Source organism: Schistocerca serialis, chromosome 8 (genome assembly GCF_023864345.2).
Source record: "Schistocerca serialis cubense isolate TAMUIC-IGC-003099 chromosome 8, iqSchSeri2.2, whole genome shotgun sequence".
NCBI lineage: Eukaryota > Metazoa > Arthropoda > Insecta > Orthoptera > Acrididae > Schistocerca > Schistocerca serialis.
Window position 1 is genome coordinate 577333667 of NC_064645.1, and position 12385 is coordinate 577346051.

The following is a 12385-nucleotide window of genomic DNA, read 5'->3' on the forward strand; positions in this document are numbered from 1 at the left end:
TTCAAGTGCAGTTATGCATTATAAACCATAAAAGTGAAAGACACAGCGTAAAAAGGATAGGCGGTCATGATGAACACCACCTAGGACACCGAAACAGTGATCACATACCTAGGTGCGATATGCATCGTCAATATCAGGTCTCAATGCTTTTGGTCTCTTTGAAAATAGAATACCGAGACATCTGCTACCCCGTTGTTGTGGAACATAAGTTTAAATCTAGATGCCATCGTCTTTGGAGAGCTGTTTGGAAGTTCTCCACGATGCTGCAAACTCTTCCAGTTTCCATATACTGAAATGTTTTCCACATTTTTGTCAATAAGAAACATTGCCTCTGTCTTTTACTTCAATCATCCTGTGTGTTGTGGGAACACCTTAACTAACACTATGTGATGTCCTGATTTCTGTTGGAGCTGAGGGATCGAATCATGTTGATGCAGGCTTAGCACGTGACATAGACTTGAAAGTCATGGTGGAAACACGGAATGTATGGCGATGTACGATGCTGTTGTCATACACTGCTTCGATGTGTCACAGCAGAAAAGCAATGTATCAGACTGCTTATCAACGAACAACACAAGAACCCCTCTTGTGATTGATAGTCTTTGGGATACAGTCCTCCTGCATTACGGGCGCCAAAACTTTACCCAGGTCCGTGCAAGCGACTTCAATCACTGGTTACCTGCTCCAATGGACCAATACATGTATATTTAAAAGGATCACTGCATATTTTCGATGTCAACAGTCATATGGTATTTGTTTTCGATATATCGGAAGAGGGGGACGTGGTAATATCGAGTTCTCTACCGGGTAATGTTAGCAAATCTTTTATAATTCGTAGTTTTACTCTTTGAATATTACAAAAATAACGCCAAGACAGAAAGAGAGATATGTGCAGGGGGATATCTATAGAGAATCATCCAGTTTCAATGAATTGTAGGTGTTAGGCTTCCGAATTTCTTTGTGCAGTCTGCATGTATTTTGCATGCTTGTGTATGTCCTCCTGTACATTAATGGACTATTTTTCTTATTGTGATATTCTCTAGCTAGTTATTGACAGATGGAGGACTAGACATCCATTAACTAATGGAACAGTGCTGTTGAAACGTGATATGATTTCAAGAGAATTAACACCGCTCTGTGACTTGGCGGGAGACATCTCTCAGTCGTGGAAATCAAGTGGATTCAAATCCTATGTATTGAAGATTGGAACATTCGTGAGGGTATGACAGGTATGCAATACTATGACCATTGGGGAGTTGAGAGGTGAGCTCTATATCGCTTCATCTAAGAATTGTGGGCAAACAAATTACAACCTCTCACATAAGTCTCGCGAAGTGACTGCAGTGAGAAAATTAGGAGCTTATACGAAGATTTTTACCGAGAGACAATCAACAGCCGAAGCCCCTTCTTTTGATTTCTCGATAAATAAGCGACAACATCGTTCCATGTGGTTTGTGTGCCTACAAATTGATGGAGTGACATCTTAATAGGCAGATTACATTTACATCTATATGCATAAGCCACCTTATGGTGTGATGTGGGGAGTACCCTGTACCACTACCAGTAATTCCCTTTCCTATTCCATTAGCAAACAGAGCGAAGGAAAGAATGCTTACATGCCTCCTTATGACTGCTAATTTCTCGTATCTTATCTTCGAGGTCCTTGTGAGAAATGTATGTTGGCGGTGGTAGAATCCTTCTGTGGTCAGCTTCAAATGGCGGTTTTCAGTAGTGTTCCCCGGAAAGAGCGTCGTCTTCCCATTTGAGCTGCCTGGGGAGGACAGTCCGACGACAGCTGGAAAAAAATTACTCACTTTGGAAAGTGACTCTAATAATCAGTTAAGTAATTAGCCTATCATTTGATATCAATCACGTGCCGCGCGGCAGGTGAAAGCGAGGGCTAGAGTACCACTGATAGGATTCAGGAGTTGGAGTGGTAATCTTTGCCTTGTGACGAGATTTTTAACGAAATTCCAATCTCCCACCTACACAGGGAGAGATGACCATCGTAATAAATTCAGCTACATTACCGCATTTATAATGTGTGTATAGTATAAATATGATATTTATAACTTAACTGTGCTGCTACCCTAAAAGACTGCATTGTGACGAAGCATTTGGTTTCTTTAAAATAGTTCGACAGTGATGAAGCATCCTATGACAGAGGTAGAGCATGTTCTTAGCACTCCATCAGTCGTGTGGTGCAAGATATAACAGATATTAAGCTGATTAAAGAGATTTTTTTTACCTGGTGAGAGAAATATGGCCCAAGCCATACTGTTGCATAATTTTCACAGCAAATAACCGTACTTTAACTATCTGAAAACGCGTGTATCTACCAGATTTTTCTGCCTTCGATAATAACTCGAGTGAAAGTGAGTAATCTACATTTCCTGTGAGAAATTCGAGGTGTATGGTCAACAACATCCTTGTCTCGATTGAGTAAAGTGGATTTTTTAAGCTGGGTGATCTTTGACAGGGTGGAATTGGTTAGAACTACTGTGTAGGGCCGGACGCTGTGACTGAGCGGTTCTAGGCGCTTCAGTCCAGAACCGCGCGACTGCTACGGTCGCAGATTCGAATCCTGCCTTGGGCATGGATGTGTGTGATGTCCTTAGGTTAGTTAGGTTTAAGTAGTTCTAACTTCCCGGGGACTGATGACCTCAGATGTTAAGTCCCATAGTGCTCAGAGTCATTTGAACCATTTTTACTGTGTAGGTCCAAGCCGCTGCTGGGGAGCACGAGGTTTCGGTCCACTGGAAATCATGGATTAGCTTAGCCTCACACGGCTAGCAGATACAAAGAATGCTCCGACCTGTCGGTTCTTGCCTGCGGCCACAGGGACATCTCCCAGCAGCGGCCCTCCGCCGCCACCTGGATCAGTGATAGCGAAGTGACCAGTATGCTGGGTGAACGGCGACGGAAGCGGACGTGTGTGTTGTGCGTAAAGATTCAATATGGCGGGTGTTTGCGCTGGACGATTATTCCCCCATGTAAATTGATCGGTTGACTGCTTGGAGACAGTCTCTCTGGTCTCTGAGCATGCTGGTAGGAAAGATTCATTGCTGTCGCAATTTCTCATGTGTTCTATGATTCTCATGCTGAAGTTTCGTCCCGTTTGACTGATACAGAAATTAGTGTAATTCTGTATCTGTCAAACTGGAGGAGTTAAAGTTAAAGTATACACAAGAATTTGCGGCAGCAATCAATCAAGCTTTTATCTACACGTAAAAAACCAAAATCACAAAGCAGAGCCGGCCGGGGTTGCCGTGCGGTTCTAGGCGCTACAGTCTGGAACCGCGCGAGCGCTACGGTCGCAGGTTCGAATCCTGCCTCGGGCGTGGATGTGTGTGATGTCCTTAGGTTAGCTAGGTTTAAGTAGTTGTAAGTTCTAGGGGACTGATGACCTCAGCAATTAAGTCCCATAGTGCTCAGACCCATATGTACACAAAGCAGAGCATATTGAAAATGCATCACACATTCAACACAAAATAACAATAAGACATCCTATGAGAAATCTGGAAGAATTTGGAATATATACGCACACATAAAATCATCCAAACGATATTCCCAATGAACAAATCGATCTTAAATACAAAAATTATATAGAAAATTTTACTGACGTTTCGGAAATCGAGAATGGATAAAACACACAGTTAAAGAAAATATGAAAATGGAGTATTTCATTATACGAGGGCTATTTAGGAAGTAGGGAATGTTTCCGTCTGACGCCGCTAGGCGCGCCGATCGCGTATATTTTGGCACTGCGTGCTCGACAGCTCAGTCGGCATCCATCCGTGGCGGTGGGAACGTCTCTCCACGTCTGGTTTTTTCGATATTATCGAATTTGAAATACGCTCTGCAATCGAAAATCCCGCCAGTTGTGAGGTGCATTCTGTGATACGGTTTTTGTTGGCAAAAATCCTAAAACCTGTAGAAATTTACCGTGAACTGTGCGAAGTGTACGGAAACAACGTAATGAGTCAATGTTCTGTCCAGAAATGGTGCATTCGGTTTAAAAATGGCCGAACCAACGTTAATGATGAATAGAAGAGTGGACGCCCTATCATTGTGACTGACGATCTTGTCGCTAAAGTTGATGAAACGATTCGTGAAAAACGTCGCTTCACAATAATGGAGCTTTCGCTTTCTTTTCCGCAAATTTCTCGGACCTTGTTGTGTGAAATTGTTACTCAAAAGCTAGGCGGGCGTGACTCACTGGCTGAAGTGTCAGGCGGCAGAATTTTACGACGAAGGTCTTTCAAAGCTTGTCCACCTCTGTGATAAGTGCCTCAATATTTTTGGTGATTATGCGGAAAAGTAGTATGTCAGTCGCTCTTTCAGATTATTGTATTAAAACGTATCTCTTGTACTTCGTATTTTTTAATGCCAAAACGTTATGACGTATTCTATGCTGCGCGCCCGGCCCAAAATAGTATTACGTAATTGTTTTTTTTGTGTATTGGCAGGTAATGGTAAACACTGAAATCCCCGCACCACATTACCGTTGGATGTAGCTAGGGGAGCCGTAACAAAATGGCGGATATCATTAATTATAAAGTGGATTATCCAGTGGTAATTCGTTTTCGGCTGCAAACGGCTAAGGAAGTGATCTGGATTGGTATGACATAGCTGCAACATTTCTGCTGCTGTCGAAAACGAATTACCGCACGATACACCACTTCATAATTAATGGTATCTGCCTTTTTATTTTGGCTCCGGCGCTATTGTGCGGGACTTTAATATCTACCAGAAACGCAAATGTGTAGTAGCAAACAAGTAATTTAATTTTTTCGAGTTATATGACAGGAGGTAGGACCAAAATACACTCAGATGACAAAAGATAGGTGATATATCTTAACATTGTGTCGGACCTCCTTTTGCCCAGTGTAGTGTAGCAACTCGATGTGACATGGACGCAATAAATCGTCGGAAGGTCCCTGCAGAAATACTGAATCATGCTGCCTCTATAGCCGTCCTTAATTGAGAAGTGTTGCGATGCAGGATTTATGCACGAAATGACTTCTTGATTATGTCCCTTAAGTGTTTGATGAGATTCTTGTTGGGTGAGCTGGGTGACCAAATAATTCCCTCAAATTTCCGGAATGTCTTCAAACAAATCGTGAATGGCTATATTTCCCGGTGACATGGCGCATTGTCATATACAAAAATTCCATCGTTGTTTGGAAACATGAAGTCTATGAACGGCTGCAAATGGTCTCCAAGTAGCCGAACATAACCAGTTCCAGTTAATAATCGGTTCAGCTGGACCACAGGACCCAGTACATTCCATGTAAACGCAGCCCACACCATAATACAGCCATCACCAGCTTGCACAGTGCCTTGTTGACACCTTGGCTCCATGGATGCGTGGGATTTGCGCCACACTCTAACCCTACCATTATCACTTAACAACTCAAATTGGGACTCATCTGGCCAGACCTCGGTTTCTCAGTCGTCTTGGATCCAACCGATCTTGCCGCGAGCCCAGGAGACGCGCCGCAGGCGGTGCCGCACAGTTAGCGAAGGCACTCGCGTCGGTCGTCTGCTACCACAGCCCATAACACAAAATTTCGCAGTGCTATTCTATCACATTCGTTTGTCCTATATCTCACATTGGTTTCTGCACTCTTGCTTGTCTGTTAGCACTGACAATTCTACGCAAACGCCGCTGCTCTCGGTCGTTAAGTGAAGGCCATCGGCCACTACACGGCACGTGGTGTGAGGTAAGGCCTGAAATTTGGTATTCTCAGCACACTCTTGACACGGCAGATATCGACATAGTGAATTCCCTGGCGAATTCGGAAATGGAATGTTCCATTCACTAGCTCCTACTACCATTCCACAGTCAGAGTAAGTTAATTCCCGTCATGTGGGCATGATCACGTCGGAAACCTGTTAACATGAGTCACCTGGGTACAGGTGAAGCTCCGTTAATGCACTGCCCTTTTATATCTTGTGTATGCGACGCTACCGCCATCTGTATATGTGCATACCGCTGTTCTGTAACTTTTGTCATCTCAGTGTAGGTTTGCAATTCATCTAATTACTGTTTTCTCTTTACGATTGATTCAAGTTAGGGAATAAAAAAACCGAATGGGCGTGTGGCACTGATGGCCAGGAGGTCCCATTCGAGAAAGTTCGTCCGCCGGGTTGTAAGTCTTATTTCAGGTAACGTCGCATTGGGCGCCTTCTGCGTCGATGACGATGAGATGACGAGTAGAACGCGACACCCAGTCCACGAGCAGAGAAAATCTCCAAACCAGCCGGGAATCGAACCTGAGTCCGTTGCATGGTAAGCAAACAGGTTACCTACTCAGCTAAGCAGGCCGACTCTGGCTACATAAAGGTCCATGGAAGGGAAGGGCATACCACCACCTCTCATAGGACCATGTCCAGTAAACGCTTCAGTTCAACTTTCGAGTTGAGACTACTTTAATTACAGATTCCTACTCACGTGGTTATCATTCAGAGTTAAAAATAAAATGGACTCTAGTTAGCATCCTTACTGATGACAGAAGAAACAGAAGTATCCTAAACAAGAACTGCTTACAAAATTTGGTTTGTAGGACATCCACGGGTGAAAAACGTTTTTAATCAAAAAATGGTTCAAATGGCTCTGAGCACTATGGGACTCAACTGCTGAGGTCATTAGTCCCCTAGAACTTAGAACTAGTTAAACCTAACTAACCTAAGGACATCACACACATCCATGCCCGAGGCAGGATTCGAACCTGCGACCGTAGCGGTCTCGCGGTTCCAGACTGCAGCGCCAGAACCGCGCGGCCACTTCAGCCGGCCAAACTTTTTTAATCGAATAACATCCGCTTCACTTCCAATAATGATTTATTGAGTCAACGACTGGTTTCGGAATGTTAAAATCCCATCTTCAGGTGTAAAAAAATTATTGTTCTTCGCCACGCATAACAAACGATCGGGCTAGTCAGCACAAATGCTCCAGATCGCTGCGTCTTGGGACGGGACTGTCCACCGTAGAGCAGCCACGCGCTATGGACGCCAATAAGTATTTGGGGGAAAGTAGACTTTTCAACAATATCGTACATTAAATTACAAACCTTTCTGCAGTGTCTTATGTAATGATGGAAAGTGCTACTGGTGCTCCTGATCTTCCCGAAAACTGGGGACGTTAAGCTCATCTATTTGACAGGGCTATTCGAGAGTTGTAAGCTATGTGCCAGTATAAGATTCCATCTCCTCTTTTCCCCTTACTTAAGGGTCGCCAAACTCGGCCCGCGGGCTGCATCCACCCTGTGACAACAGTTCATTCCGCCCGCCGATGGTACTTCAATCTGCTTGAAAAACCGTGTGGACCACTAGAAGTACATATTTTTCCTTTTTTTTTCTTTTTAGTCATCAGTCTTCAGACTGGTTTGATGCTCCCCGTCTCGAGCTCCTCTTCTGTTCCTACCTTTTCATATCAATTACTTGCTGGATGTATCCCAATCTCTGTTTTCCTCTACTGTTTTTACCCTCTACAGCTCCCTCTAGCACCATAGCAGTTAGTCATTTCGTAATAACAGACGTTCTATCGTCGTGTTCCTTGTTCTTCTCAGTGTATTCCGTCTATTCCTTACCTCGCCGATTCTGCAGAGAGTCTCCTCAATCCTTACCTTATCAGTCCACCTAAATTTCAACATTCTTTTGTAGTACCAGATTTAAAATGTTTCGATTCTCTTATGTTCCGGTTTTCCCACAGTCCATGTTTCACTACAATACAATAATGTGTTCCAAACTTACATTCTCAGAAATTTCTTCCTCAGATTAAGGAATATATTTGATACTAGTAAACTTCTCTTGGCCAGGAATGGCATTTTTACCAGTGCTAATGTATTTTTTTTATGTCCTCCTTACTGCGTCCGTTATGGGTTATTTTACTGCCTAGGTAGCAGAATTCCTTGATCTGATCTATATCTACAGCTACATAAATACTCCGGAAGCCACCGTAAGGTGCGTGGCGGAGGGTACCCTGTACCACTACTTGTCATTTCTTTTCCTGTTCCACTCGCAAATAGAGCGAGAGAAAAACGACTATCTGCACGCCTCCATATGAGCCCTAATTTTTCATATCTTATCTTCGTGGTTCTTACGCGCGATGTACGTTGGCGGCAGCAGAATCGTTCAGCAGCCAGCTTCAAATGCCGGTTCTCTAAATTTTCTCAATAGTGTTTTCCGCCTGCCCTCCAGGGATTCCCATCGTTTTGTTCGAACCTACCGGTAACAAATCTAGCAGCCGTCCTCTGATTTGCTTCTACGTCTTCCTTCAATCCGACCTGGTACGGATCCCAAACACTCGATCAGTAGTCTAGAATAGGCCGCACTTTTACAGGTGAACCACTCTTTCTTAAAATTCTCCCAATAAACCGAAGTCGACCATTTGTGTACCCTACGACAGCTTTCACATACTCGCTCCACCTTATAACACTACCCCTGCTACTGTTATGCCATAACTTCAAAGGCTGGAGACAGTACGTATAATAAAACTATGTTGTTAAACCAATTATGGCATTTAGAAGCACTGCAGTGTTACCCTCTGAAAGTAATTTTGTAGTTTGACCGTGATGTGTCTAAAGGAGGTTGCCTGTCGGACGTGAAAGTCAGAATTACGTAATTTCACAACAAGTAACAGATAATATTTTACCTATTTAAACAGTTCAAATGATAAAGGAAAATGGTCGCTAGCCTAATTAGGCATAAGAATGAGAAACATTCCTGTTAAAAAAAAAAAAAAAAAGGTTTAATTAACTTCAATGGATAGACACAGCCCATACTTTCCCACACGAGAGTGCAATGAACCCAGTCACAAGCATATGTTAACTTTAAAGAGAGTGCTGACAGCTATAGCAGAACAAACCTATTTGCATAAGCACAACATATAATGACACACACTTTTGCATTCAGGGCTTAGTCAAACCGAGTAGTTTCAATAACATTACTTTTAAAGTTTGTCGTACAATTATAAAATCGGGCATGAATTTAGTCCCTCTTTATCAAATATTTTTCTACCTGACATCAAAATTAAACAGAGTTCACTAGCAAACAATTTCTCAAAGTTCGCTGAAGAAAAGAAGTTACTATTTTTATAGGTAAAGTTGTTTCTGTTAATAATTTTCTATTAGCGAGCACAAAAGACAGAATATGGATCCTGTTAAACTGGTAATATATTTTTTAACACATATAGGGCCCACGAATTTAGCAAATATGAATATATAACTTTCAACAGTGATAGTTTTTAACTTTTACTGCACTGGGGGACAAACTGACATAATTATAAGACAATGACTTACCTTTTTACATTTTTCAACAGGCTGCACTATGATTCTTTACTATGCAAAACACTATGAGCCACAGTTTTGAAAACACTTACTTTTGAAAGTGACAGCATTGTTTTAATATCTTTCATTACTTTAAAATCAGTTATTCACTTCATGATTTTTGAAAGCCCACAAATATTGAAATAAGCAGTTTCAGTTGCAAAAATACCTTCAGAAAACATCATTTACTCTCTCACACACTTTGCCACATTATCTTTGAATTTAAATACTTTCTTCTTACTGTATTTAAGTGGTATTATTTAGTTAACAATTGGTCTTTAATATTTTCACAACATGGAAACTCGGTAAGCATATTTAGCATGGAAAGGATCTAAATGGTTATGTGACTGGGGATAATTCAAGGTAAGATTTCAAAGTATAGTTTTTGGTTTACCTTATTATTGGAAACAAATAAAACATCCACATAAACTGATCCTTCACTTTACATTTCTACGACTCCTTATTTCCGTTGCAGTGATTGCGCAATGTGGTGGCGAGTACGTCCTGGCAGGTGGATCAGCAGTTTATACTGGTAAAGCTCTGTCATTTCTTGGTGGCAATGACAGATACCGCTTCCAAAACAGAGCTAACTTATTAATCCATCCATCATGGGCTTTGGCACATTGGAAAACGACACAAAAAGCCTCTCTCGGCACCAGCACAATCCACTGTTGTTACGTGAGCTGTTGGCGGTTCAGTAGCTCGTGTCCGACTGACTCCTTGTCCACCTCTTCCTTCATGCCGACCACATTTTGCGCGCGCTGCATGATTCCGTTCCCGAGGGGAACCACAACATTTTTTATACATATAAAGAACTAAGAACCCTAAGTGAGGATCAGTGTATACAAAGCAGCAACAAGACATTTTGAACAAAACATATCGTTTGCACATATTGAAAATTCTAAGGAAAATTATCAAAACAAATTTTTAGTTATATGTAATAATTTTTGTTTTCCTCCAAGTGAGCCAAAGTAATTAACTAATAAAGACAATACATTACATTGTATTTTACCAAGACATCAAAGTTTTTACAAAGGAAAAAAATAAACACTCTCATGGTATCGATTCAATGCAACAACATTTACAGAAACTCAACGATATAATATTAAATAAAACAAAAGGCAAAATAAATTAGTAGAGCATTAGAGCTATGGTGTTACAACCTCATGTCGCACTGTAACGTTACGCCCAGATATTTAAACGACTTGACTGTGTCAAGCTGAACGTTAGTCATACTATACCCGAACATTACAGGTTCCTTCTTCCACTCATATGGATTAACTTCCATTTTTCCACATTTAGGGCTAGCTGCTATTCATCACACCAACTCAACTTCAACATCTTACCGTACACAAACTGTTGTCCGCCCCGTCCGCCAAATCGTTTATGTATACAGAGAACAACAGCGGTCCTATCGTACTTTTCTGGGGCACTGTTGACGATACCCTTCTCTCTGATGAGCACTCGCCGTAGGGGACAACATGCTGGGCTCTATTATTTAAGGAGTCTTCGAGCCACACACATATCTGTGAACTTATTGCATATGCTCGTACCTTCGTCAACAGCCTGCAATGGGGCACCGTGTCAAATGCTTTTCGGAGATCTAGAAATATGGAATCTGCCTGTTGCCCTTCATCCACAGTTCGCAGTATATCATGTGAGAAAAGGGCAAGCTGAGTTTCAGATGAGCGATGCTTTCTAAAAACGTGCTGATTCGTGGACATAAGCTTCTTAGCCTCAAGACTTCATTATATCTGAGAATGTTTTCAAGGATTCTGCAGCAAGCAGAAGTTAGGTATACTGGTCTGTCATTTTGCGTGTCCGTTCTTTTGCCTTTCTTATATACTGGAGTCACATGCGCTTTTTTTCAGTCGCTTGGGACTTTGTGCTGGGCGAGAGATTCACGATAAATGCAAGCTAGGTAAGGAGCCAATGCTGTAGAGTCATCATCATCATCATGATTTAACAGTTACAGTTTCCCAGGTACTGGTAATGAGCCTCTTCCACTTCGTCCTGTCCAGATACACCTTTTCACAGAGAACATCATCCACTGTACATCCTCTGGTCAGCCTTAATTAACTCCATCCATCGGGTTCGAGGTCTTCCTTGAGGTCTTTTCCCATCCACTTGTCTTTCCAAATTTATTTTGGCTGTCCTAGTCGGCTCCATTCTCATCAGATGCCCATACCATTGATGCGTCAATTCGATCTAATAGGGATGTCTTTACTCCGGCTTCTTTCCTCGTCTCCTCATTCCTTAACTTGTCCATCTTGGTCTTCTGGATGGTGAATCTAAGAAATTTCATCGCTGGTGCTTGCAGCCTTGATGATTCTCTTTTTGTGAGGGTGCATGTTTCAATACCATAGGTCAATATTGGTATGAAATAGCTATTAAACATAATCAGTTTGGCCTGTTTTGGAATCAAGTCATTCCGTAAAAGCGATCTTAATTGTTGGTAGAATTCAGATCCTTTTTGTACTCTGTTGATGATTTCATTTCTGACCAAAATATCACTGGAGATTACATTTCCAAGGTAAGTAAAGCGGTCCACACACTCTGTTTGGTGGTCTCCTAGTTTTACACTTGCTGATTGTCCATCTCTGTTGACTGACATCACCACTGTTTTGGTCTTGCTGATGTTGAGGTTATATTTCTGGAACTGAGATTTACATTCATCGTGTCTGATCTGTACTTCCTCTTCAGTTTCATACCATATTATGATGTCATCAGCAAAAGCAAATGAATTCAGTTCACCTGACTTCTCCTTGACGTTCTTCATTATAGTATCCACACCAGTAATGAATAGTACTGGGGACAGTGCACTTCCGTGCTGAACTCCACTCTTGGTCTCAAACCATGATGATCGTCCTTCCCCAATTTGTACACAGCTAATACAGTCGTTGTACAACATATGAATGTTTCTTATTAGTCCTTCAGGCACATTCTTTTTCCTCAGGCATCCCCAAATCTTATTTCTGATAACACTATCAAGGCTTTTTCTATATCCAGAAATGCCATGACCAGGTTCTTGCCTTTCTCCCAATATTTTTCCA